The sequence below is a fragment of the Capricornis sumatraensis genome, chromosome X (assembly GCF_032405125.1).
Source record: "Capricornis sumatraensis isolate serow.1 chromosome X, serow.2, whole genome shotgun sequence".
Classification (NCBI taxonomy): Eukaryota; Metazoa; Chordata; class Mammalia; order Artiodactyla; family Bovidae; genus Capricornis; species Capricornis sumatraensis.
In genome coordinates, this window is record NC_091092.1 from 106,721,739 (window position 1) to 106,747,498 (window position 25,760).

The 25,760-nt window shown below is 39.9% G+C and overlaps 1 pseudogene; it reads right to left on the reverse strand.

Annotated features, from left to right (window-relative positions):
* Positions 1 to 23,742: 23,742 nt before the first annotated feature.
* LOC138071835 (transmembrane protein 126A pseudogene) lies at positions 23,743 to 24,266 on the reverse strand (annotated as a pseudogene).
* Between the last annotated feature and the right edge of the window lie 1,494 nt (positions 24,267 to 25,760).

A 25,760-nucleotide genomic window follows, 5' to 3' on the forward strand; every position in this document is an offset into this window, starting at 1 on the left:
AATTTATTGATTTGGCTGTGCGGGTCTTAGTTGCAACATTCAATATCTTCAGTTGCAGCATGTGGAATCTAGTTCCTTGACCAGGGATTGAACCTGGGCCCCCTATACTGGGAGTGCAGAGTCTTATCCACTGGATCACCAGGGACATCCCTGTAGGGTCTGTTAATAAATGCTTTAGAACAGGTCCACAGCACATTATTAGAACATGCTTTAAACATGGAGAAGGTAGACAAAAAAAAATTAAGGCTCCTATGAATCTCTTACTATCTGTGTTCTCATTATTCAAGTTTCTTAAATCATTCATACATGTTACCTCAATTTAAAACACATCTTCCATTTCTCATTCAGATTTGCCCTCAAGTAGGACTAGAACAAATGTGCAGCACTTAATCGGGAGTGACAGCAGGCATAGAACTGTTAGGTGCAGTGGTAACAAAAGTCCTAGAGCAGTATGTGTCACTGAAGCCTAGAATGATCTGGTATTAATTTTAGACAGATTTTAAGTATGAGTTGTACGACCAAGTTTCTGACAGATAATTTTCTGGTCCGCCTTTCAAATTAATGTACTGACACTAAAACTTGCCTGGAAATGAATTTCACTTGTCATCGGAGATGGAGAAAATTCCAACCACATGTGGCATTTTCCTCCTCTCGAGATGGAAATTTCATCTAAATTCTGCCACTGCAGATCCTTAAGGATCCATAAGGACCACTTTCAGAAACTGTGATGAGGAGAGACCTGACCCCTGATCCCTCCTGGGGGTAAGGAGTCATGCAGTTCATGCTCACTTGGGTGCTGTGTGGGGATTTGTTAGAGGTTGGTTCCATCATATTCACTGGTCACAAATTAGTCCACTGGGTCGCAAAGAGTCCTACACACCTGAAGCAACTGAGCACATATGCGCATGCGCTAGGATTTTTATCTATATCATTTTACCAGGCACAGGTACCCAAATACACTAGGGGCTCAGATGGCCCACCCTACCCTCTTACCTAGTTTGTTTATGAAGGCAAGATGGATTTTGTGTTTTCCACGCTCCCATGGATTACCTTCTCCCTCCCTCTCTGGAGATCCTGAGCTGCATGTGGATGGTGCCTGCGGCCCTGAAGAGATTCCTGGATCCCTGTTTTAAAACTTAAAAGGTGAATCGGAGACTGTTACTGATGCATCAACTAATAACTTTAGTGTCAATACAGGTGAAGCTTTACCTGCTCACTCACTTTCTGCTGTGTTGATCCATTCCTAACAGGCCACAGAACTTCTCTCACCCAAAGTCTCAGAGACTGTCTCCTACATTTTCTTGGGAACTTTCACAGTTTCATTTTTATTTGCTTTATATATGCTCAGTTAATTTTTCTGTACTAAAAGGAATGAGGTAAGGTTTTCCATTTTTTATTTTTTGAAGATGTATTAATATGGTGATTGTTCCAACAGCATTTGCTGAAAAGAATATCTTTCCTTATTGAATGGCCTTTCATCTTTGTCAGAGTTTATAATAGAAAACTTCATCACATTAAGAAACACTCTAGATGAGAATAAAAGAACCCGCAGCACCATGGGTGATTGTAGGTCAGCTGTGAGATGGAAGAGCTACTCTGGGAGCAGCACACGTGTCGCCCTGTCCTGTCCTGAGCCTCTTCTACCTATACTGGGCGTAAGGACTTGTGCCATTTCATCTCCCCAAACTTGCACGCCAAAGACAGTGAATGAGGTTAAGAACATTGCAGACCGGTACAGAAGGGAAACATCAGGACACAGCTACCTCCAAGAGGAAAACATTTGCCTTCCTATGTCTGAAATAACATCTTTATCTTGGCAACAGTGAGGGTCCTTAGCCTACCTGAGTTCTCCATGCCATGTATTCCCCAAAGGAGAAAGTCACTGAATAACTGACACACTCTGCCCTTCCACACAGAGGAAACTATACCTCTTCTCCCTCCTGCCTTTCATCTGCAGTTTTTTTAGGGACAGTGGCTAAATTCATGAATGTGTACTATATTCAGATGAAACAGGGAAATACATTTTATGCACAGATCTTCCTCAATTTGTCATGGGGTTCCATCCCAATAAATCCTTCATGAATTGAAAATACTCTAAATAAAAAATGTATGCTAAATACCTGACTATCAAAATAAGCATCATAGCTTAGTGTAGGCTTCCTTAAATGCAATCAGAACACCCACGTAGCCTACGGTTGGGGAAAATACTCTAACACAAGGCCTGTTTATACAAAAGTGTTAAATATCTCATGATATTTACTGAACACTAAACTGAAAGTGAAAAACAGAATGTTTGTGCAGGGACTGGGTGCTTTAAGTGCATTGGTTGTTTACCTTCATGATCCTGTTGTAGGAAGGGGGGCCCCCTCCAGGGCCCAAAGAGTGGGCTCCTGTCTAACACTCAGAAAAGAATTGTCCGAGGAGACACGTGCTGACAAAGCAAGCGACTTTATTGGAAGAGGGCACGTGGGCAGAGAGCAGCAGGGTAAGCGAACCCAGGAGAACTGCTCTGCCACATGGCTCGCAGTCTCAGGTTTTGTGTTGATGGAGTTAGTTTCCGGGTTGTCTTTGGTCAATCATTCTGACTCAGAGTCCTTTCTAGTGGTGCACGCATCACTCAGCCAAGATGCATGCTAGCGAGAGGGATTCTGCGAGGTAGATGGACACATGGTGTCTCCTTTTGACCTTTCCCAAACTCTTCTGGTTGGCGATGGCTTATTATTTCCATGTTCCTTATCAGGACCTCCTGTCATAAAACAACTCATGCAAATGGTTACTAGAGAGCCTGGCCAGGGTGGGCAGTTTCAGTCAGTATGCTTCCCCTAACAATCTTGTGATTGCCTGGAAACCATGGGCCAGCATCACAAGAGAGGACACAGGGCATATTGCTAGCCTAGGAAAGATCCAAATTCAGAATTTCAAGTACAGCTTTTGTTAAGAGGAAGGGTTCATTTTGACTCCATGTTGAATCTGTTTCTATGACTTTAACCCTTGTTTTGGCCATTTGAGTAACTTTTCTCTGTGTGTGCAGCAGTGTGAAGGAAACTTTGGCCATCCTTTACTCTTGATTTCCCTTGCAGAAGACTGAGGAACACAGTCAGTCACTGGAAAGCAATTTTTATCACCAAGATATAGCTGCATTTTCCTCTTGATTAGCAGCCTTGCTACAAGTTTTGCAGCAGAAATCATCCAGAAGCATTCAGACAAACATTATCTCTTCTGTGTTAGTTTATTAGAACACAGAACACAGGTCACAGATCATCCATGTTGTGCTGGACAAACATTCTGACATCCCAGGTGGATAAATGACTTGTGAAGCCATCCAATCCATTCTTTCTGTTCACCACTTACTCTCTGCTGTTTCCAATATAGAGCAAATCTAGCCATCCTGTTTCATTATTTACCATGCTTCTTTTCCAAATCTGCCCAATCAAAGGCCCCAGGACAAGCAAGCAAGGAGCTGGGCAGGTGAGTAGCAGGGAATAGTGTTTTGTTATCTTCCCACTCCCCACCCCCAATCCCTACCCCTCCTTCCTCTCTTGAATGTTAATCAAATTCAGAGGAAAATTCCTTTGTTTTCTCCTAGTTAGGATATTAGGGAAGAAGATTCTTTGGCCTAAATTAATTCTGCTTATTTGTAAAACAAATAAGAGCTTAGGTCATTGGAAGGGAATATAACTTCCTGTGAATTCCCATGAAAATTCAAGTTTAAATGGCTCCTTAGAAGTTTTGCAAGAGAACAGACCATATATGCAGACAGACACCAATATACTAGAGGAACAGACCAACCTACACTAAAATTAAACTCACATACTCCCAGCTGTTAGGTGAAGGGGAACAGAATATGCCACCCCAAGGTCTGCCTCTTGGGCATAAGGCTTATCTTGAGCTGAGCATATTTAAAGAACAGCAGACACCGGAGAAGCTCTGAAAACATTTGGTAAGACACATACATTTACATTCATAAAGAAAATATCCACTTGCTATGTCTCCCTCTCTATAATAGGAATGGGAGGATGACTGAATGTCTGTAAACTCTTACGTATGGAGAAGGTACCAACTTAAAATTTGCATGATAACCTTAGCTTTGTTTACTGTGTTTTTCCTGATCACCTCCCCTAAGTGTCTCCCCCACCTTCAATATCTTCTGTCTTCAGATGGTATTTAAGGCAGTGACTTTAGCTATTTCAGGAAGTTACTTAGTTTTCCTGAGCATCTCACATGTATACATTGTAGGAGAACAGAGTTTACCACCCCAGAATATGTCTCTTTGGCATATGCTTCAGTTGTGTCCGACTCTGTACGACCCCATAGACGGCAGCCCACCAGGCTCCCACGTCCCTGGGATTCTCCAGGCAAGAACACTGGAGTGGGTTGCCATTTCCTTCTCCAATGCATGAAAGTGAAAAGTGAAAGTGAAGTTGCTCAGTTATGTCCGACTTAGCGACCCCATGGACTGCAGCCTACCAGGCTCCTCCGTCCATGGGATTTTCCAGGCAAGAGTACTGGAGTGGGGTGCCACTGCCTTCTCTGATTCATTACTTTAAGCTGTCCCTTATTTTCAGAAACAGCAAACAGGGGAGAAACTCTGAAAGACAAGAAGGATTTACCCTTATGTACTGCAGATGGTGATTGCAGCCATGAAATTAAAAGACACTTAATCCTTGGAAGGAAAGTTATGACCAACCTAGATAGTATATTAAAAAGCAGAGACATTACTTTGCCAACAAAGGTCCATCTAGCCAAGGCTATGGTTTTTCCAGTGGTCATGTATAGATGTGACAGTTGGACTGTGAAGAAAGCTGAGCACCGAAGAATTAATGCTTTTGAACTGTGGGGTTGGAGAAGACTCTTGAGAGTCCCTTGGACTGCAAGGAGATCCAAGTAGTCCATTCTAAAGGAGATCAGTCCTAGGTGTTCCTTGGAAGGAATGATGCTAAAGCTGAAACTCCAATATTTGGCCACCTTACGCGAAGAGTTGACTCACTGGAAAAGGTTCTGATGCTGGGAGGGATTGGAGGCAGGAGGAGAAGGGGATGACAGAGGATGAGATGGCTGGATGGCGTTACCGACTCGATGGACATGAGTCTGAGTGAACTCCGGGAGTTGGTGATGGACAGGGAGGCCTGGCGTGCTGCGATTCATGGGGTTGCAAAGAGTTGGACACGACTGAGCGACTGAATTCAACTGAACACTGCTCGGTATATCTAATTTCCTGCAATGTAGTTATGTATCTCTCATAAATTTAAGAGCACAAAAAACACATCTGAGAAATATTGAGAAAAATTTAGAGGGCTTCCCTGGTGGCTCAGTGTTAAAGAATACACCTGCCAATGCAGGAGACATGGGTTTGATCCCTGGTCTGGAAAGATCCCACATGCCACAGAGCAACTAAGCCTGCATGCCACAACTACTGAAGCTGGGGCAACCTCCAGCCCATGCTCTGCAACAAGAAAAGTCACTGCAATGAGAAGCCTGCACACCAGAACTAGAGAGCAGCCCCTGCTCGTGACAACTAGAGAAAAGCCTGCACAGCAATGAAGACCCAGCACAGCCAAAAATTAAAAAAAATTAATTAAATTAAAAGAATTTTTAAAAAAGAAAAAAATTAGAGCATTAAATAACTGGATTTTACCCTACATGACTAAATAACCTAACTTTTTTCCTATTGTCTTTACATGTAAAATATTAAATTGAGAATGAAATGATAATGTTCCCATCAAAATATTGCCTTTCTCATTATATCTACTATCTTATCAAATATATGTATATATATATATATATATATATATTTTAAAAAAACCTTATAACATACACTGGACAAAGATTTCTTGGAACATACAAAATTATAAAACAACAAGAAGTTAAAATGACTTCTTAGAGATTTTTTTCTTCATGTAGTTTTAGGAAAACATAGAATATCCTGGGGTCAAAAATGCCAATGTTATAATTCTTAGACAATAACCCTGATATAATGCCTGAAGATCATTTCTAAGGAATTATACTTGAAATCTTGAGTCAACTTTTTGATTCTCTTTAAGTTTAGCATCCTAAAGCCCATTGGCATAGGCAGTAAAAGTGATTTCTTTCAGAATTAAGATTGGTTTCAACCCTCTGTAGGTAGATCAATATTCTACCAAGTATTTCTGCAAATTTCTGGTACGGAGGGCATTTCTAATGGCCAGTGATGCTTCTGATTTCCTCCTTTCACTGTATTCTTATCTTCTGGCCCATGTCTCAGAATTGCTCCTTCATCTCCAACTTCCTTCTGTGCTTAATATGGTACACAGTGCTCTTCTCTTTGGCCTGAAGTAAGTGCAAATACAGACAGTGTTTAGGCAGAATTCTGCTGAGAAACCTATCTAACTACGAAATAGCAAGTTGTTCCAAGTTCTATGAGATATATTTGTCTCTTAGCACCTTGTCAAGAGAGATTTTCCCCAAAGGGCTTCTTGACATTTTGCTGAGTCATCTCACTGTATTACACTGAACACAATGATGCTTCCCCATACCTATTTCCTCAAAATCTACTTAGAGAGATATTCACCTCAACTGCAACAGCAACAACAAAATGCTATCGATATCTTTTCAGTGCCAAGAACTATGAAGACAGAAGTCCTAGAAATAGGAGAAAGTTATTCTTTGCAGATAAAGTAAAGGAATTTTTTGAGGCCATCTGAAGGTGAAATAGGAAAGCAATGATGCATTCATTCTGAGGTATGTTGCCTCTGTGCTAAGCTCTCAGGATGTTGTTTTGGATGAAACAGCAAAAGCCCATGCACTTGCATAATTTATTCTCTAGGGAGACAAGTTATCCTATAAATAGGCACAGTTAACAGCTATGATGAGTGCTGTATAGAGTGTAAGTTTTTGTTAAAGCTACAAAAACTTTAAAAAGTTTAAGTGCAGGGAACCTAATTTCAGTTGAAAACTCAAGGAAGGCCTCTGTGAGACGTAATCATGCACAGCATGTCTTCAAGAATGAGAATAAGCTGGGCATAAAATGGACAAGGAGGAAGATGGACAAAGGGCTTGAGGTAAGAACTCTGGGTGGTTGAGGGAATGAAAGAACGACAGGAGTGAGAAGCACAGGGAGGACGTTAGCAGGATGATGCAGGGCAAGGAGTTTGTAGACGAAGACAGAGGTCAGCTCCTGAAGGATGTGAGATAATATTTTTAGTATAATGGGAAATCCATGAAGCATTTTGGGGAGAAGGTGACAAGATCCAGTTGACATCTTAAGGAGATCACTCGATAGTTTAGGAAGAATAGATCAAAGAACAGCAATGAATGACAGTTTCATAAATCTAGAAAAGGTTATGAAATTGGGGACAAATTACACATATTAGATATAAGAAAATGGACCTGTTAGGGAAAGAGGTGTCAGAAAATAGATACAATTTTTCTACTGAGAGAAGTGTTTATTAGGAGCATGAGAATTCTAAAATAAAATTCCTAGAAGACAATGCATATATGAACTTTTTTGAGTAAGTACAGGTATCAACTACCTGAAATACCTTTTTCCATGTAATCATCAAATGGAACATCTAATTCTAATAATCCCATGTATCACAGCCATGTAAGGTCACTCAGAGGCAAGTTCATGGGGGCAAGGCTCAAAACTGTAGGTCTAATCTATACCACCATTGCCTTCACATATCTCCACACAGCTGATTGTGTGACTGCCATGGTGAAGAATATGGTTTCTAAATTTGAAACTATTAATATATCACCCAGAATACTTATTACTAACATGCGTACTAGTCACTGTATAAATTATATAAATCTTCTGTGCAAGGGCCACTGAGATGGCAGACAGACAATATGTGCTGCACTAGTGGCATATAAAACACTGTCAGTACCAACCACTCGGTGACTATGATTAAATATATTATAGATTCAGTAGGTGCTTTTTAATCAAATCTACACATTTTAAGAAATAAGTGAATAGGTTATACAGATTATAATAAAGAGGAAGTGACAGAGAAGTGCTGTTTACTAAAATTCTTTTTATACATGATAGCAAGTGAAAGTGAAAGTCACTCAGTTGTGTCCGACTCTTTGCGACCCCATGGACTATACAGTCCATGGAATTCTCCAGGCAAGAACACTGGAGTGGGTAGCCATTCCTTTCTCCACGGGATCTTCATAACCCAAGGATCGCACCCAGGTCTCCTGCATTGCAGGCAGATTCTTTACCAATTGAGCTATCAGGGAAGCCCACTAATATTTGATCACAATCATATATATGAATTTTCTTCTAAAGTTACTCAAGCTTAACCAAAGCAACAAGCAAAATTTTAGCTGAAGATTACAGTCTCCCTCAGCTGTGGGATGGATTAATATGGCTAACAGCAGATTATGATCATTTAAGACCTCTTTATGTTGGGGACAATTAAACCATACTAAGAATGTGCTAAGTCACTTCAGTCGTGTCCGACTCTGTGCGACCCCATAGATGGCAGCCCACCAGGCTCTCCCATCCCTGGGATTCTCCAAGCAAGAACACTGGAGTGAGTTGCCATTTCCTTCTCCAATGCATGAAAGTGAAAAGTGAAAGTGAAGTCGCTCAGTCGTGTCTGACTCTTGGCAACCCCATGGACTGCAGCCTACCAGGCTCCTCCGTCCATGGTATTTTCCAGGCAAGAACACTAGAGTGGGTTGCCATTTCCTTCTCCAATACTAAGAATAATCAGCCTAATTACACTAGGAAACTGGGATGGGTGCCTTATGAATAAGGCCAATAAAAAATTTCCTTTAAAGATAAGAGTTGGTACAGAAGAGACTAAATCAGATGACCTTGGCATACAGTGGTCCAAACCTAGTGGAAATTCTTGACTTAAATTGTTATGTATGATCTTACAAGTACAACTCACTATATTACTTGTATCCTGCCTGTTTTTCAAGATCGTTGTTTTTGGTATTACCAAATGTGTGACCAAACCAATGATAATAATAAACAGGTGACTTAAAGAGGTTGATCAGGTATACAGTCCTATTTGAGATCAATGATTGCAATAGTTTAACTCTGGATGTAGGAAGAAGCAACAAGAAGGAATCATTTTCTAGATCATGAGAGACTAGTAAGACAGGTGGTCCAGAGACTTTTCACTACGGTTAAGGTTACTCAGACTATATAGAATCTGCTGGCAATGCAGAAGACCTGCACTGATCCCTGGGTTGGAATGATCCCCAGAAGAAGGGAATGGCTAACCACTTCAGTATTCTTGCATGGAGAATTCCATGGACAGAGGAACCTGGTGGGCTATAGTCCATGGGGTCACAAAGAGTGAGTCACCACTGAGTGACTAACACTTTCACTTTTTTTTTTCCAGTACAGGAATAGACCATTGAATGGTCTATCAACAAAAATCATCACTTCACCTGGGAATAAGCATTCCTAGCACCATGGGACAAAATGGTCATAAAATGCCTGCCAAACCATGGTCAAATTTATGATCATGAAAGGGACATTCCAACCAAAAATCGTCACTTGCCATGTGGTTCTGTAAGGATTAGGTCATTAGCTACTGTACTTGATGACCTTCAACACACTCTGAAAGGAGTTCAGGGTAGAGATCAGGAAGGAGGCATTCTGCTGCTTACTCCGGGTTGAGTGCTGCACAATTGTTCTAGTCCTACTGGAGGGCAAATCTCAATGAGAAATGGATGTTGCGTTTTTGATTGAGGTAACATCTCCAAGCCAGGCTTCAGCAATATGTGAACCGTGAACTCCCTGATGTTCAAGCTGGTTTTAGAAAAGGCAGAGGAACCAGAGATCAAATTGCCAACATCTGCTGGATCATGGAAAAAGCAAGAGAGTTCCAGAAAAACATCTATTTCTGCTTTATTGACCATGCCAAAGCCTTTGACTCTGTGGATCACAATAAACTGTGGAAAATTCTGAAAGAGATGAGAATACCAGACAACCTGACCTGCCTCTTGAGAAACCTGTATGCAGGTCAGGAAGCAAGAGTTAGAACTGGACATGGAACAACAGACTGGTTCCAAATAGGAAAAGGAGTACGTCAAGGCTGTATATTGTCACCCTGCTTATTCAACTTCTATGCAGAGTACATCATGAGAAATGCTGGGCTGGAAGAAGCACAGGCAGGAATCAAGACTGCCAGGAGAAATATCAATAACCTCAGATACGCAGATGATACCACCCTTATGGCAGAAAGTGAAGAGGAACTAAAAAGCCTCTTGATGAAAGTGAAAGTGGAGAGTGAAAAAGTTGGTTTAAAGCTCAACATTCAGAAAACGAAGATCATGGCATCTGGTCCCATCACTTCATGGGAAATAAACGGGGAAACAGTGGAAACAGGGTCAGACTTTTATCTTTTGGGGTTCCAAAATCACTGCAGATGGTGACTGCAGCCATGAAATTAAAAGATGCTTTCTCCTTGGAAGGAAAGTTATGACCAACCTAGATAGCATATTGAAAAGCAGAGACATTACTTTGCCAACAAAGGTCCATCTAGTCAAGGCTATGGTTTCTCCAGTGGTCATGTATGGATGTGAGAGTTGGACTGTGAAGAAAGCTGTGTGCCAAAGAATTGATGCTTTTGAACCGTGGTTTTGGAGAAGACTCTTGAGAGTCCCTTGGACTGCAAGGAGATCCAACCAGTCCATTCTAAAGGAGATCAGCCCTGGGTGTTCTTTGGAAGGAATGATGCTAAAGCTGAAACTCCAGTACTTTGGCCACCTCATGCGAAGAGCTGAGTCAATGGAAAAGACTCTGATGCTGGGAGGGATTGGGGGGGCAGGAGGAGAAGGGGATGATAGAGGATGAGATGGCTGGATGGCATCACCAACTCGATGGACGTGAGTTTGAGTGAACTCCGGTAGTTGGTGATGGACAGGGAGGCCTGGCATGCTGTGATTCATGGGGTCGCAGAGTCGGACACGAGTGAGCGATTGAACTGAACTGAACTGAACATGTATGAATGATTAAAGAAACCTGAATAAGGAGAACACAGATTCTAAGTTAGTCATAGGAGACTTAATTTTGTTTACCTTCTCTATGCTTGAAACAGGTTCTAATAACGTGCTGTGGATCTGTTATAAGGCATTAATAAAGAGACACTGCAAAGATCAATCAGCTGTCTCTTGAATATGATCAAAACACTTTTTGGAATAACTTATTATAGAAAAGTCTTTAAATGTTAGCAGCATATTTATCACAGTTTCTCTACATTAAAATGGCAATAAAATAGCTACTTAATATTGAAAAAGATCAACTGAAATAAGAATTTTATTTTTTTCATGCCAGACTGAAACACTCACTTTTCATCTTTTAAAAATTCTACTTACAAGTATTAATACAGATGGGAAGAAAATATTTCAATTTTCTAAGACATCCAGCTGTGTTAGAATACAATAGAGCACTGTGAGAATATAAGTCAGTTAGAGAAACATTAAATTGGATTTTGCAGGATAATTTCAAAGAACTCACTACAATCCTTAATTAGGACAGTGTCTCTAAACATTTATACTCGCTCTTGTGTAGAATATTTATGCTGTCATCTGGCAGTGGTCCATTCACTTGGGAATATTCAATGAAACAGGCTGTACTAGCATCAGATAATTTGGTATTTACAAACAGATTCACTTGTTGTCACTTTCCAGGTTGAAAGCAGTGCTGCAAGTGTGGAATGAGGCCAAAATAAGGGCTCTGCTTAGTAACCAGAAATAGGATGATGTTATAACATCACTATTCTGACAGTCTTCCAGTCCCAATATGCCAGGATAGATGCTAAACATTAAAAAAAAAAAAAGTGTAAACATTCTGCATCATACCAAGTGTTCAGGAAGGGATGTAATAGCACAAATTATATTTCACATAGTGCCACAGAATCAGACATTGGAGGACACTTTGTTATGTCCCATAAAATGAACAAGAGCCTAGTTGAAGACCCACAGTTCCAGTGTTTAGCACATAATGCTCATCCACAAGCACGAAGTGATGCTTACAACCTGAGCAGCAACCCTCCTAATGGCATAAACTGGAATCAGCCCAAATGACCTTCCATTGGAGAAATGCCCAATTTACTCACTGGAGGAAGATGCACAGGGATATTATACAACAGAAGAATGAAACTACAGCAGCTGTGTTAATGTATATATGCATACTCAGTTGTTTCAGTCATGTCCGACTGTTTGCACCTCATGGACAGTAGCCTGCCAGGCTCCTCTGTCCATGGGATTTCCCAGGCAAGAATACTGGAGTGGTTTGCCATTTCCCCCTCCAGGGGTCTTCCCCCACTCAGGGATCAAAACTGCGGTTCCTGCACTGGCAGCAGATTCTTTACCATTTGAGCCAACTGGGAAGCCCACTGCAGCTGCATGCATCAGTATCAAGTTTAAAAAAGCTTCACAGAAAAAGACAGGCTCTATAAATATATATACTACTAAATGAGCTAAAATTATAACACTGTTTATGTTTACAACATGTAAGGTGAAAGCAAGAGAATAAGTAATATGCATTTGGACTGCATGTATTTCCAGACTGAAGAGAGGAAGGGGAGGTCAGGGGAGTGTACAGGGAACTCTGAGCTCTAAATTTGGTGTCATGTACATGAGCACTCATTTAATTTTCAAAAAGCAGAGACATTACTTTGTCAACAAAGGCCTGTATAGTCAAAGCTATGGTGTTCCCAGTAGTCATGTATAGATGTGAGAATTGGGACTATAAAGAAGGCTGGCATAAATCACAACAGGATCCTCTAAGAGCCACCTCCCAGAGTAATGGAAATAAAAGCAAAAATAAACAAATGGGACCTATTTAAAATTAAAAGCTTCTGTACAACAAAGGAAACTATAAGCAAGGTGAAAAGACAGCCTTCAGAAGGGGAGAAAATAATAGCAAATGAAGCAACTGACAAACAACTAATCTCAAAAATATACAAGCAATTCCTGCAGCTCAATTCCAGAAAAATAAATGACCCAATCAAAAGCTGGGCCAAAGAACTAAACAGACATTTCTCCAAAGAAGACATACAGATGAGTAACAAACACATGAAAAGATGCTCAACTCACTCATTATCAGAGAAATGCAAATCAAAACCACATTGAGGTACCATTTCATGCCAGTCAGAATGGCTGCGATCCAAAAGTCTACAAGCAATAAACGCTGGAGAGGGTGTGGAGAAAAGGGAACCCTCTTACACTGTTGGTAGGAATGCAAACTAGTACAGCCACTATGGAGAACAGTGTGGAGATTCCTTAAAAAACTGGAAATAGAACTGCCTTATGACCCAGCAATCCCACTGCTGGGCATACACACCAAGGAAACCAGAATTGAAAGAGACACATGTACCCCAATGTTCATCACAGCACTGTTTATAATAGCCAGGACATGGAAGCAACCTAGATGTCCATCAGCAGATGAATGGATAAGAAAGCAGTGGTACATATACACAATGGAGTATTACTCAGCCATTAAAAAGAATACATTTGAATCAGTTCTAATGAGGTGGATGAAACTGGAGCCTATTATACAGAGTGAAGTAAGCCAGAAAGAAAAACACCAATAGAGTATACTAACACATATATATGGAATTTAGAAAGACGGTAACAAAAACCCTGTATGCGAGATAGCAAAAGAGACACAGATGTATAGAACAGTCTTTTGGACTCTGTGGGAGAAGGCGAAGGTGGGATGATTTGAAAGAATGGCATTGAAACATGTATATTATCATATGTGAAAAGAATCGCCAGTCCAGGTTCGATACATGATACAGGATGCTTGGGGCTGGTACGCTGGGATGACCCAGAGGGGTGGTATGGGGAGGGAGGTGGGAGGGGGGTTCAGGATGGGGAACACATGTACACCCGTGGTAGATTCATGTTGATGTATGGCAAAACCACTACAATATTGTAAAGTAATTAGCCTCCAATTAAAATAAATAAATGTATATTAAAAAAAAAGAAGGCTGAGAGCTAAAGAACTGATGCTTTTGAACTGTGTGGTTGGAGAAGACTCTTGAGAGTCTCTTGGACAGCAAGGAAATTAAACCAGTCAATCCTAACAAAAATCAACCCTGAATATTCAATGGAGGACTGTTGTTGAAGCTCCAAAACTCTGGACACCTAACTCGAAGAACCGACTCATTGGAAAAGACCCTGATGCTCGGAAAGACAGGGCAGGAGAAGAAGGGGAAGATATCGGATAAGACAGTTGGATGGCATCACCAATTCAGTGGACATGAATTTGAGTAAACTCTGGGAGACAGTAGAGGACAGGGACCTGGTGTGCTCCAGTTAATGGGGTTGCAAAGAGTTGGAAATGAGAGTGACTGAACAAGAACAACAAACAGATATATGCCTTTTATAAGTGTGCTGTTTTTCATTATATAAAATGTGACTGTGAAACAAATTTATTTTAGGGCCAGCAGTTTGCTTAGATGTGAACTGTCTGCAGTGGACTTGTTTCTCTAGACTGAAAGACAACATTTGAAAGGAATTTGGACACACCACTCTGTAAGGGCCTACCTCCACAAAATAGATTTTGACATGTATTTTTTTTAATACATAGTTATATTGGATCCGCTAATATTTGTTGAGGACTTTTTCCTGTATGTTCATGAAAGATGTTGGTCTGTTGTTTTCTTATAATGTCCCTGTATGATTTTGGCATTAGGATACTGCTGGCCTCTTAGCATGAGTTAGGAAGTATTCCTTCAGCTTCTATCTTCTGGAAGAGATTGAAGAAGCATTAATACAATCTGTTGATAAATAACATGGTAGAATTCATCAGTGAATCCATTTGAACCAGGGTCATTATATCTTGAAAGTTGATTAATTATTGATTTATCTTCCTTAATAAAATACTGGCCTATTTAAATTGACTGATTTTTTAAATTAGAAAATAAACTCAAGATACTAAAGAGTCAACTGGATTTACAGTGCATGTCAATTTCTTTAGATGATTGTAACTGTTACCATTGTTCTTCCCACATGTACTTTGATAATGTTTTCTCTAACTTTTACAGAATCACACCAAGGTACGTAACTTAGTTTTTATATTAGCTACTCTCTTAAACTGTTTGCTTTAACTATTATTTTTAATTATTCAACTATTAGGACATGTCAAGTAGTGTGAAGAATATCCTAAGAAAAACAGCTTGTTCTTTGTGTTTTGTTCAGTCTCTAAGTTGTGTTTGACTTTTTGCAACCCCAAGAACTCCAGGCTTCCCTGTCTTTCACCATCTCCCCAAGTTTGCTCAAACTCATGTCCATTGAGTTAGTGATACCATCCAACCATCTCATCCTCTGTCATCCCCTCCTTTTCATGCTTTCAATCTTTCCTAGCATCAGGGTCTTTTCTAATGAGTCAGCTCTTTGCATTAGGTGACCAAAGTACTGGAGCTTCAGCTTCACCATCGGTCCTTCCAATAAACATTCAGGATTGATTTCCTTTAGGATTGACTGGTTTGATCTTCTTGCTGTCCAAGTAACACTCAAGACTCCTCCCGTACCACAATTTTAAAGCATCAATTCTTTAGCACTCAGCTTTCTTTATGGTGCAACTCCCATATCCGTACATGACTACTGGAAAGACCACAGTTTTGACTATATGGACCTATACAATAGAGCACCCCACCAACCCTGTGTCTTGAGTGTGTGCTTTACATATGCTGGCTCCCTGTATACGGACAGTGGACAGCACTGGTACATTAGGTGAACTGGTTTGTTCAATGAGCTCATGAAACACTAGATGCCATATAAAGTATTTCAGTACAAACGAAATCTAACTAGAAAACATAGATGACGACACTTCTAATCTCTCACTTAATCTCCCAGGACTTTGCTTATTTCCTTGTCCAATAGTGAGATAAACTATACACATGGAAGGAATGTCGTAGATGAGGGAATCGCCTGGGATTCCTTGGGGTCATTTGAAGAAATGGGAGAGGAAACCACATTCATAGTGCATTTCAAGGCCACTATATATATTTTGGAACACCCTGCTCTCTGTTAACTACATAAGCCTAAGGTTCTTATTGTAGTCCATCCAAATTAAAACGCTTCTTCTTCTTTAAAACAAGATTACTTTTGTGACAAGCAAATGTCCAAGACAGATGACATTTTTAAAGTGACTACAAGAGAAATAAGTTTAAAAATATCCCACATGCCAGGTGTCTTCACTCACCTCTAGTTAATATACTATCCTTATATTATATGTGTTTGTTTAGTATTCAGATGATGCTATAACCACTACACCATTCAGGTATGACCTAAATCAAATCCCTTATGGCTATACAGTGGAAGTGAGAAATAAGATTTAAGGGACTAGATCTGATAGAGTGCCTGATGAAGTATGGATGGAGGTTCGCGACACTGTACAGGAGACAGGAATCAAGACCATCCCCAAGAAAAAGAAATGCAAAAAAAGCAAAATGGCTGTCTGAGGAGGCCTTACAAATAGCTATGAAAACAAGGGAAGCAAAAAGCAAAGGGGAAAAGGAAAGATATACCCATTTGAATGCAGAGTTCTAAAGAATAGCAAAGAGAGATAAGAAAGCCTTTAATCAATGCAAAGAAATCAAGGCAAACAATAGAATGGGAAAGACTAGAGATCTCTTCAAGAAAATTAGAGATACCAAGGGAACATTTCATGCAAAGGTGAGCTCAATAAAGGACAGAAAAGGTAGGGACATAACAGTAGCAGAAGATATTAAGAAGAGGTGGCAAGAATACACAGAACTGTACAAAAAAGATCTTCACAACCCAGATAATCACAATGGTGTGATCACTCACCTAGAGCCAGACATTATGGAATGTGAACTCAAGTGGGCCTTAGGAAGCATCACTACGAACAAAGCTAGTGGAGGTAATGGAATTCCAGCTGAGCTATTTCAAATCCTGGAAGATGATGCTGTGAAAGTGCTGCACTCAATATGTCAGCAAATTTGGAAAACTCAGCAGTGGCCACAGGACTGGAAAAGGTCAGTTTTCATTCAAATCTCAAAGAAAGGCAATGGAAAGAATGCTCAAACTACTGCACAATTGCATTCATCTCACACGGTAGTAAAGTAATGCTCAAAATTTTCCAAGCCAGGTTTTAGCAATATGTGAACTGTGAACTTCCAGATGTTCAAGCTGGTTTTACAAAAGGCAGAGGAACCAGAGATCACATTGCCAACATCTGCTGGATCACTGAAAAAGCAAGAGAGTTCCAGAAAAAACATCTATTTCTGCTTTATCGACCATGCCAAAGCCTTTGACTGTGTGGATCACAATAAACTGTGGAAAATTCTGAAAGAGATGGGAATACCAGACAACCTGACCTGCCTCTTAAGAAACCTGCATACAGCTGCTCAGTAAGCAACAGTTAGAACTGAACATGGAACAACTGGTTCTAAATAGGAAAAGGAGTATGTCAAGGCTGTATATTGTCACCCTGCTTATTGAACTTCTATGCAGAGTACATCATGAGAAACGCTGGGCTGGAGGAAGCACAAGCTGGAATCAAGATTGCTGGGAGAAATATCAATAACCTCAGATATGCAGATGACACCACCCTTACGGCAGAAAGTGAAGAGGAACTAAAGAGCCTCTTGATGAAGGTCAAAAGTGGAGAGTGAAAAAGTTGGCTTAAAGCTCAACATTCAGAAAACGAAGATCATGGCATCCAGTCCCATCACTTCATGGCAAATAGATGGGAAAACAGTGGAAACAGTGTCAGACTTCATTTTTCTGGGCTCCAAAATCACTGCAGATGGTGATTTCAGCCATGAAATTAAAAGACGCTTACGCCTTGGAAGGAAAGTTATGACCAACCTAGACAGCATATTAAAAAGCAGAGACATTACTTTGTCAACAAAGGACCGTCTAGTCAAGGCTATGGTTTCTCCAGTGGTCATGTATGGATGTCAGAGTTGGACCATAAATAAGTCTGAGTGTTGAGGAATTGATGCTTTTGACCTGTGGTGTTGGAGAAGACTCTTGAGAGTCCCTTGGACTGCAAGGAGATCCAACAAGTCCATCCTAAAGGAGATCAGTCCTGTGTGTTCATCGGAAGGACTGATATTGAAGCTGAAACTCCAATACTTTGGCCACCTGATGAGAAGAGCTGACTCATTTGAAAAGATCCTGATCCTGGGAAAGATTGAGGGCAGGAGGAGAAGGGGATGACAGAGGATAAGATGGCTGGATGGCATCACTGACTCAATGGAAATGAGTCTGGGTAGACTCCAGGAGTTGGTGATGGACAGGGAGGCCTAGTGTGCTGCAGTTCATGGGGTCACAAAGAGTCGGACACAACTGAGTGACTGAACTGAACTGAACTGAAACAGAATGTAAGCCTGGTGTGCATCTTTTTTTTTTTTTTTAAGATTGCAGAGAATGAAAGGTTTAGTCTCAAGTTGGAGAGAAAGGAATTCCTAATCATAGGGGAAGAAAAAGGTTGAATGTGTTGTACGTCTGTTTTCGGAAAACGTGAGTTACTGCTTTCTTATTCCGAAAACACTTTTCTTTTAATATAAAGTTATTCATTTTAATTGGAGGTTAATTACTTTACAATATTGTATTGGTTTTGCCATACATCAACATGAATCTGCCACAGGTATACACGTGTTCCCCATCCTGAATCCCCCTCCCTCGTCCCTCCCCGTAGCCTATATATGAGAGATACAAACAAAATGCAAGAGAAAAATAATTTCTAAAATAAGAAAAAAGTAGTTTTGTCTGCTTTATTTTTAAATGCCTTTTTTTCTGTTCTTTTCCTTTCCCTCTCTCTTTTCCTTCCCTCTCCTTTCCTCCCTCCTACTCTATTTCACAGAGGGGCTTAGAAGTAAATATTGAATAAATGAAATTAGGAAAGGTAACAAACTTAAAGGAGGAGGAAATGGCAACCCACTCCAGTGTTCTTGCCTGGAGAATCCCGGGGACGGGGAAGCCTGGTGGGCTGCCATCTATGGGGTCGCACAGAGTCGGACACAACTGAAGCGACTTAGCAGCAGCAACAAACTTAAAATATATCATAACTGAATGTAGAATTAGGAAACGTGGAATAACTTAAAATATTTTATTAAGTATTTTAAAGGAAATGTTTTACCTATTTATTTGCTATTACAATATTTTAAACTGAACTCAGAAACTTGAGCAGTGAATGAAAACCAAACTTGGATTTCCTGTATGTGCATTTTGCTTCCTTCTCTTAAAATGAAGCCTGTCTGTAGCATTAAAAAAAAAAAAAATTCCAGGACACTCACTAGTATTAATTAATCAATTCAGTTTATGGAAGACCATGTGGCCCCCTAGGGGCCACATTCACAATCTTAAAACATATGGCTAAATCAGTATTCCACGACTGAAACAAAAGTGACGTTGAATTGGTAAAAACATTCAAACCATTAAAAAATTTATTTTAGTAAGAGAAGATTATATTGAGGGAAATATACATATCCGAATGTGTTCATGATTCACTTCATTTTTGTTTCTTTTCTAAACTTTGTGACATCATGTCAAAAGAAGATACTGAGTTATAAGAAATTCTAGCTTTTTTTTTTTTAACTCCAAGCAATAGCTTAAATAAACGACTCTGCTCTTCAACACTCTGCTTCTATGCCAGCCACGAAAAATTGCTCCCTATAAGGGCTATTGCCTTGTCTTTAATTGTCAACTCTAACAATCAATAAAGTTTATTCCTCTTTTATTTTTCACATGACCTACCAAGTTGTCATATAAATCAAGCCTTTATAAATTTAATCTATAACCAACTTTGCTTTTCACCTTAATACGAAAGACAGGAGTTGCCATCAGCCACTGAGTCCACTGGAACAGCTCTTTTGCAAGACAGAACTGCTGACGCCTGAGGACTATCTCTAGTTGGAATGCCATGGCTGAGTAATGTTTCATTGTGTACTCAGCCATTAAAAAGAACACATTTGAATCGGTTCTAATGAGGTGGATGAATTATTATACAGAGTGAAGTAAGCCAGAAAGAAAAACACCAATACAGTTACTAATGCATATATATGGAATTTAGAAAGATGGTAAGATAACCCTATGTGAGAGACAGCAAAAGAGACACAGATGTATAGAATAATCTTTTGGAGTCTGTGGGAGAAGACAAAGGTGGGATGATCTGAGAGAATAGCATTGAACCATGTATATTATCATATGTGAAACAGATCCCCAGTCCAGGTTCGATGCATGAGACAGGGTGCTCAGGGCTGGTACACTGGGATGACCCAGAGGGATGGGATGGGGAGGGAGGTGGGAGGGGGGATTCAGGGTGGGGAACACATGTACACCCACGGGTGATTCATGTCAATGTATGGCAAAAACCACTACAATATTGTAAAGTATTTAGCCTCCAATTAAAACAAAAAATGCCATGGATTCCCATCAGTCTTGTCTAGTTTTCATAGATTTTCTTAAATAAATGCTTTTCACTTTGTTGGATGCCCACCAACGGATCTTTATCCATCAAAGACTTTGAATGAAAATTTCACCAGCTCAAGAGATGCATCTCCAGGAATAAGATTTCCCCAAACTCCTCACACCACCATTCTGGAAGTGCAACCTCCCTCTGAATCTTAAAGGTGGGTGGGTGTTTGAGTTGTTCTTGGAAAGACATTATTATTTATCTTCATCCACCTGTTAGCACATCATAAGAAGCATGAGATGCAGGGAAAATCAAAGATATTGGAAGTACAAGCATAAAAAAACAAGGTACTTGAGAACAACTGAATCTAGAATACACTGATGACAGCTAAAACAACAAAGCTCTCTCGCCATAGTAATAGGGACCTAGATCTGTGTCAAATGGAACTTGCTAATAAGTTGACATGAAATAAAACACCTTTGTACTGGTCACCCCAGGTGGCGGTAGTGGTAAAGAACCTGTATGCCAATGCAGGAGACACAAGAGGTGCAGGTTCAATTCCTGCGTTGGGAAAATCCTCTAGAGGAGCACATGGCAACCCACTCCAGTACTCTTGCCTGGAGACTCCCCATGTACAGAGCAGCCTGGCGGCCTACAGTCCACAGAGTCCCACAGGGTCAGACACGACTGAGGCATTGTAGCCCACACGCACACTGGTCACCAGGTAATGTGTTGAAAAATAGGGTACAAAATGGTGAATTTTTATTCTCTTACCAGCTGCTGTGGTATGGTTACTTTTAGTAGAAGTTGAGCCTAGAGAGACCTGAGAAGATTCTGCAGATCAGTGCTTCTCAAACTTGACCTTGTACATGAATCACTAGGGATCCAGTTAAAGTACAGATGCTGATACAGTTGGTCTGAGGTCTGGCTCGGAACCTGCATTTCTAGCAAACTACCAAATGATACCAATATTTCTGGTGTCTAGGGACCTTACTTTGAGTGGCAAAGATTTAGAGCCCTATGGATGGAATCCACTGAATGAGCAGATGGAGAGAGGAGGAAAGGATGGGACTGACAAAGAGTGAAGAGAGGATAAACATGGATTCTGATGAGACAAGCCAGACATAAAGACTTTTCTCTTTATTATGTAGAACCCCTTCCTCATGACTTTGGAAAAGTCATTAAGATTAGTAATGAACTATATAATTCAAAATTACATAGTACTAGGAAAGAATAATCTTTTCAACAAAAGATGGAGGGAAAACTGAATATTCACATGCAAAACAATGGAGCTGGACCAATAAGCTACATCACATAAAAAATTAACTGAAAATGATCCTAACACCTAAATGCAAAAGCCAAATCTGTAAGAATCAGAAGAAAACATAGGGGAAGTTACATGACAATCATGGCAATAATTTCTTGAATACAATACCAAAAGCTCTAGGAACAAATGGAAAACTAGTACAGCCACTATGGAGAACAGTGTGGAGATTCCTTAAAAAACTGGAAATAGAACTGCCTTATGACCCAGCAATCCCACTGCTGGGCATACACACCAAGGAAACCAGAATTGAAAGAGACACATGTACCCCAATGTTCATCACAGCACTGTTTATAATAGCCAGGACATGGAAGCAACCTAGATGTCCATCAGCAGATGAATGGATAAGAAATCAGTGGTACATATACACAATGGAGTATTACTCAGCCATTAAAAAGAATACATTTGAATCAGTTCTAATGAGGTAGATGAAACTGGAGCCTATTATACAGAGTGAAGTAAGCCAGACAGAAGAATTCCAATATAGCATACTAATGCATATATATAGAATTTAGAAGATGGTAACAATAACCCTGTATGCAAGACAGCAAAAGAGACACAGATGTATAGAACAGTCTTTTGGACTCTGTGGAAGAGGGAGAGGGCGGGATGATTTGGGAGAATGACATTGGAACATGTATAATATCATATAAGAGATGAGTTGCCGGTCTAGGTTTGAAGCAGGATACAGGATGCTTGGGGCTGGTGCACTGGGACGCCCCAGAGGGATGGTATGGGGATGGAGGTGGGAGTGGGGTTCAGGATGGGGAACACGTGTACACCCGTGGCAGATTCATGTTGATGTATGGCAAAACCAATACAATACTGTAAAGTAATTAGCCTCCAATTAAAATAAATTTAAAGTTTAAAAAGATAAAGAAAAAAAAGATTTAAAAAAAAGAAAGAATACATGAATTTGTCTGATACTCCATACATGATTTTGTCTGATTGTGTTCCAAATTTCTCATGTTCCCAAACTCTGTTACATTGGTTTATTTATTGTATTTCTTCCATAAACCTAGTATGCTTTAAACTTTCCTTCTTTTCATATTCTTTAGGTATAAACCAGTGAGGATGAAATTTAGACGTGCCTAAGATTAGATAATACATAAATTAATTACAGCTTCTAACCCGAAAGAATTTTAAGTATACCAGTAATCACTGAAATAGGGAGTCTGTGATAAATGTCAGCCAAAGGTTACAGTTGAGGTATTATGGTTTAATGGAAAGAGGAATGCTTTGTGGAAATAGAGTGTTTTGATAGGATTAAAGAAGGAAAAAACCTTAGATGTGTGGATATGGGGAGAAGTAGGGTATGCCAGTATGTGGATAATGTAAGCAATAGATTGGTGGGGTATGAATGGAGGTAACAGCAGCCCACTGCTGAGGCAGAATCAAGATCATATTTATATAGACACTGAGTGACAGAGAGATCCACACTAATAATGGGAGCAAAGAGAAACTGGTGACTGGACAATCACTTCCAGAGAAGCAAGAGATAATGATAACTTGAAGTAAAAGCAATGGAAACTGAAACAAAGAAAGATGGGGCCAGACTTGAAACTCCTAGAAGTTTCGTATCTTAATCACTGCTTGCAGTTGAGGGATGAGGACAGGGAAAAAGCAGACATAAAAGATGAATGATATTGGTGACTTGTGCAGGTAGGGACAGGACACTGGCAGCATCATTCAAAGAAAGAGGAAACCCAGAGAAAAAGCCCTTGGAGGGGCATGTTCTGGTGTGAAATAACCAAATATCAACTCCTGCCAGAACCCTAGGACTTCACAATGCAACAGTCTACACTCAGATTTTAAGAAGATACACTAAGCTGGAGGCTAGAGAGAGGTTTAGAACTGAGTAATGCAGTGAAACAATTAAATTGATTATGTATAAAAACATCACTGTTATTGCATTATTAATAAAGGAGGTGTATCTTGTTGACTCATGCATGGAAATACATACCTAAGTACATATTAGCTTTAAAACGACACGTCATTTTATTTTTATGTACAAGTCTGTTTATTCATACTTAGATGTAGGTTAGTTTTATTTTTGTGTACAGATTTGCTTAACAATCACTCAACTTCTGGGTAACTGAAGAGCCTTTATAAGTAGTTTATATTGTCTAGACCCAAGGTATGCAGCAAACCCAGTCTGGAGCAAAATGGGAAATAACACCTTTCTAAAGACAGGCTTAGAAGTCCTAATCCAGTAATTTAAGATGTTTCCTTTCTTTGGTAGCTAGGGCTGAATTATACCTAGCTGCTAGGCCACCATTCACAGAGACAGCCAGAAAACAGGGTACAGGCCACCGGTTTCACACTGCAGATCACCTGTATTCAAAGGTAAATTTACAAAACCTTTGTAAGATATGTTTGCTGTCAAAAATGGGATCACTGCCATTGGTAAGCCAGCAGCCTGTGTCACATGTAAGATGTATAGAAAAAGACTTTGCTATTAGGCTACAGAGAGTAGCATCAAGTCCGATATGTTAATCCATTTTCAAGCAGATTCCTTTTTGCTTCTTGGAGTTGGTTAATTTTTCTGGCTACGATATCAATTAAGTTTTCCTTGATAGTACCATCTGGTTCATGATTTTCCATCTTGAGCCTTACACTCTTCTACCAGCAGTCACTGTCTCCTCTGGTCTTCATCAGCCAAGCAAGGGCTCACCCCAACCTTTGCTCAAGTCGCCCACGTGCAGCCACTTGGGCTGCACAAGACAAGTCATTTATATGTTCTTGTTTTATTATATCCACAGTCTTTATCATCTAGAGTTGTGAAGAAAAACTGACAGAGACTGAAGGTTTGTCAAAAACTTTCCAGTGTAGGTGAAAAAACTTGTGAGCTCGTGGGTGGATCGAGAGGATATTACACTGAGTGAAATAGATAGAGAAAGACAAATTATGTATGATATCACTTACATGAGGAATCTAAAAATATACAACAAAGGAACATATATAGCAAAAGAGAAACTGACTCACAGATACAGAAAACAAATTAGTGGTTACCAGTGAGGAGAAGAAAGGAGGAAAGGGCATGATATGGGTAGAGGATTAAGAGATACAAAATACAATGTATAAAATAAAAAGCAAGAATATATTGTACAGCACAAGCAATTATAGCCATTATTTTGCAATAACTTTTAATATAGTATAATCTACACAAATACTGAATCACTATGCCATACACCTTAAACTAATACCAGATTATAAGTCAACTATATGTCAATAAGGAGAAGGCAGTGGCACCCCACTCCAGTGCTCTTGCCTGGAAAATCCCATGGATGGAGGAGCCTACTAGGCTGCAGTCCATGGGGTCACTAAGAGTTGGACACAACTGAGCGACTTCACTTTCACTTTTCACTTTCATGCATTGGAGAAGGAAATGGCAACCCACTCCAGTGTTCTTGCCTGGAGAATCCCAGGGACAGGGGAGCCTGGTGGGCTGCCGTCTATGGGGTCGCAGAGTTGGACATGATTGAAGCAACTTAGCAGCAGCCGCAGCATATGTCAATAAGAAAGAAATTGGTTATTCATGGAATGTCTATGAACATTAATTCTATCTGGCACCAAAACAGTTATGGTGAAGATATAAGGAAATATAAGTTGATCTTCTCTCTAGTGACTTATAATCTTGATGAGCTCAAACAGCATTCTCATTTGAATCTTGATTAGAGTCTTATAGTTTCATTTGTCATATCACCATAGATTATGTCTCATATTGGGCCATAAGCTCCTTGAACTAAAATGTCTTCTACTTCATTTCAGCCCAAACAGACATAGTTGACTATTTGTTCAAACTATTAACCACACACAGTAAGTCAACATATTCCTATTCTGAAAATCACAATCTTCAGAGAGAATTTATAAATATTAATAATAGGAGCTTGAAATATATTACACAGATCCTTTATAAAAACAGGAAAAATTACTACCATGCAGGAACTAACATAAACAATAACTTAAACTTAATTGCTAATAGTCTGTCTCTGCTCTTTAGGGGGGAACTTTGTCAGAAATTGATTGACTTTAGTTCAATAGCTGACATCGACACAAGTGGATCCTTTCGTTTCAGGACTTACCATATACTGATAG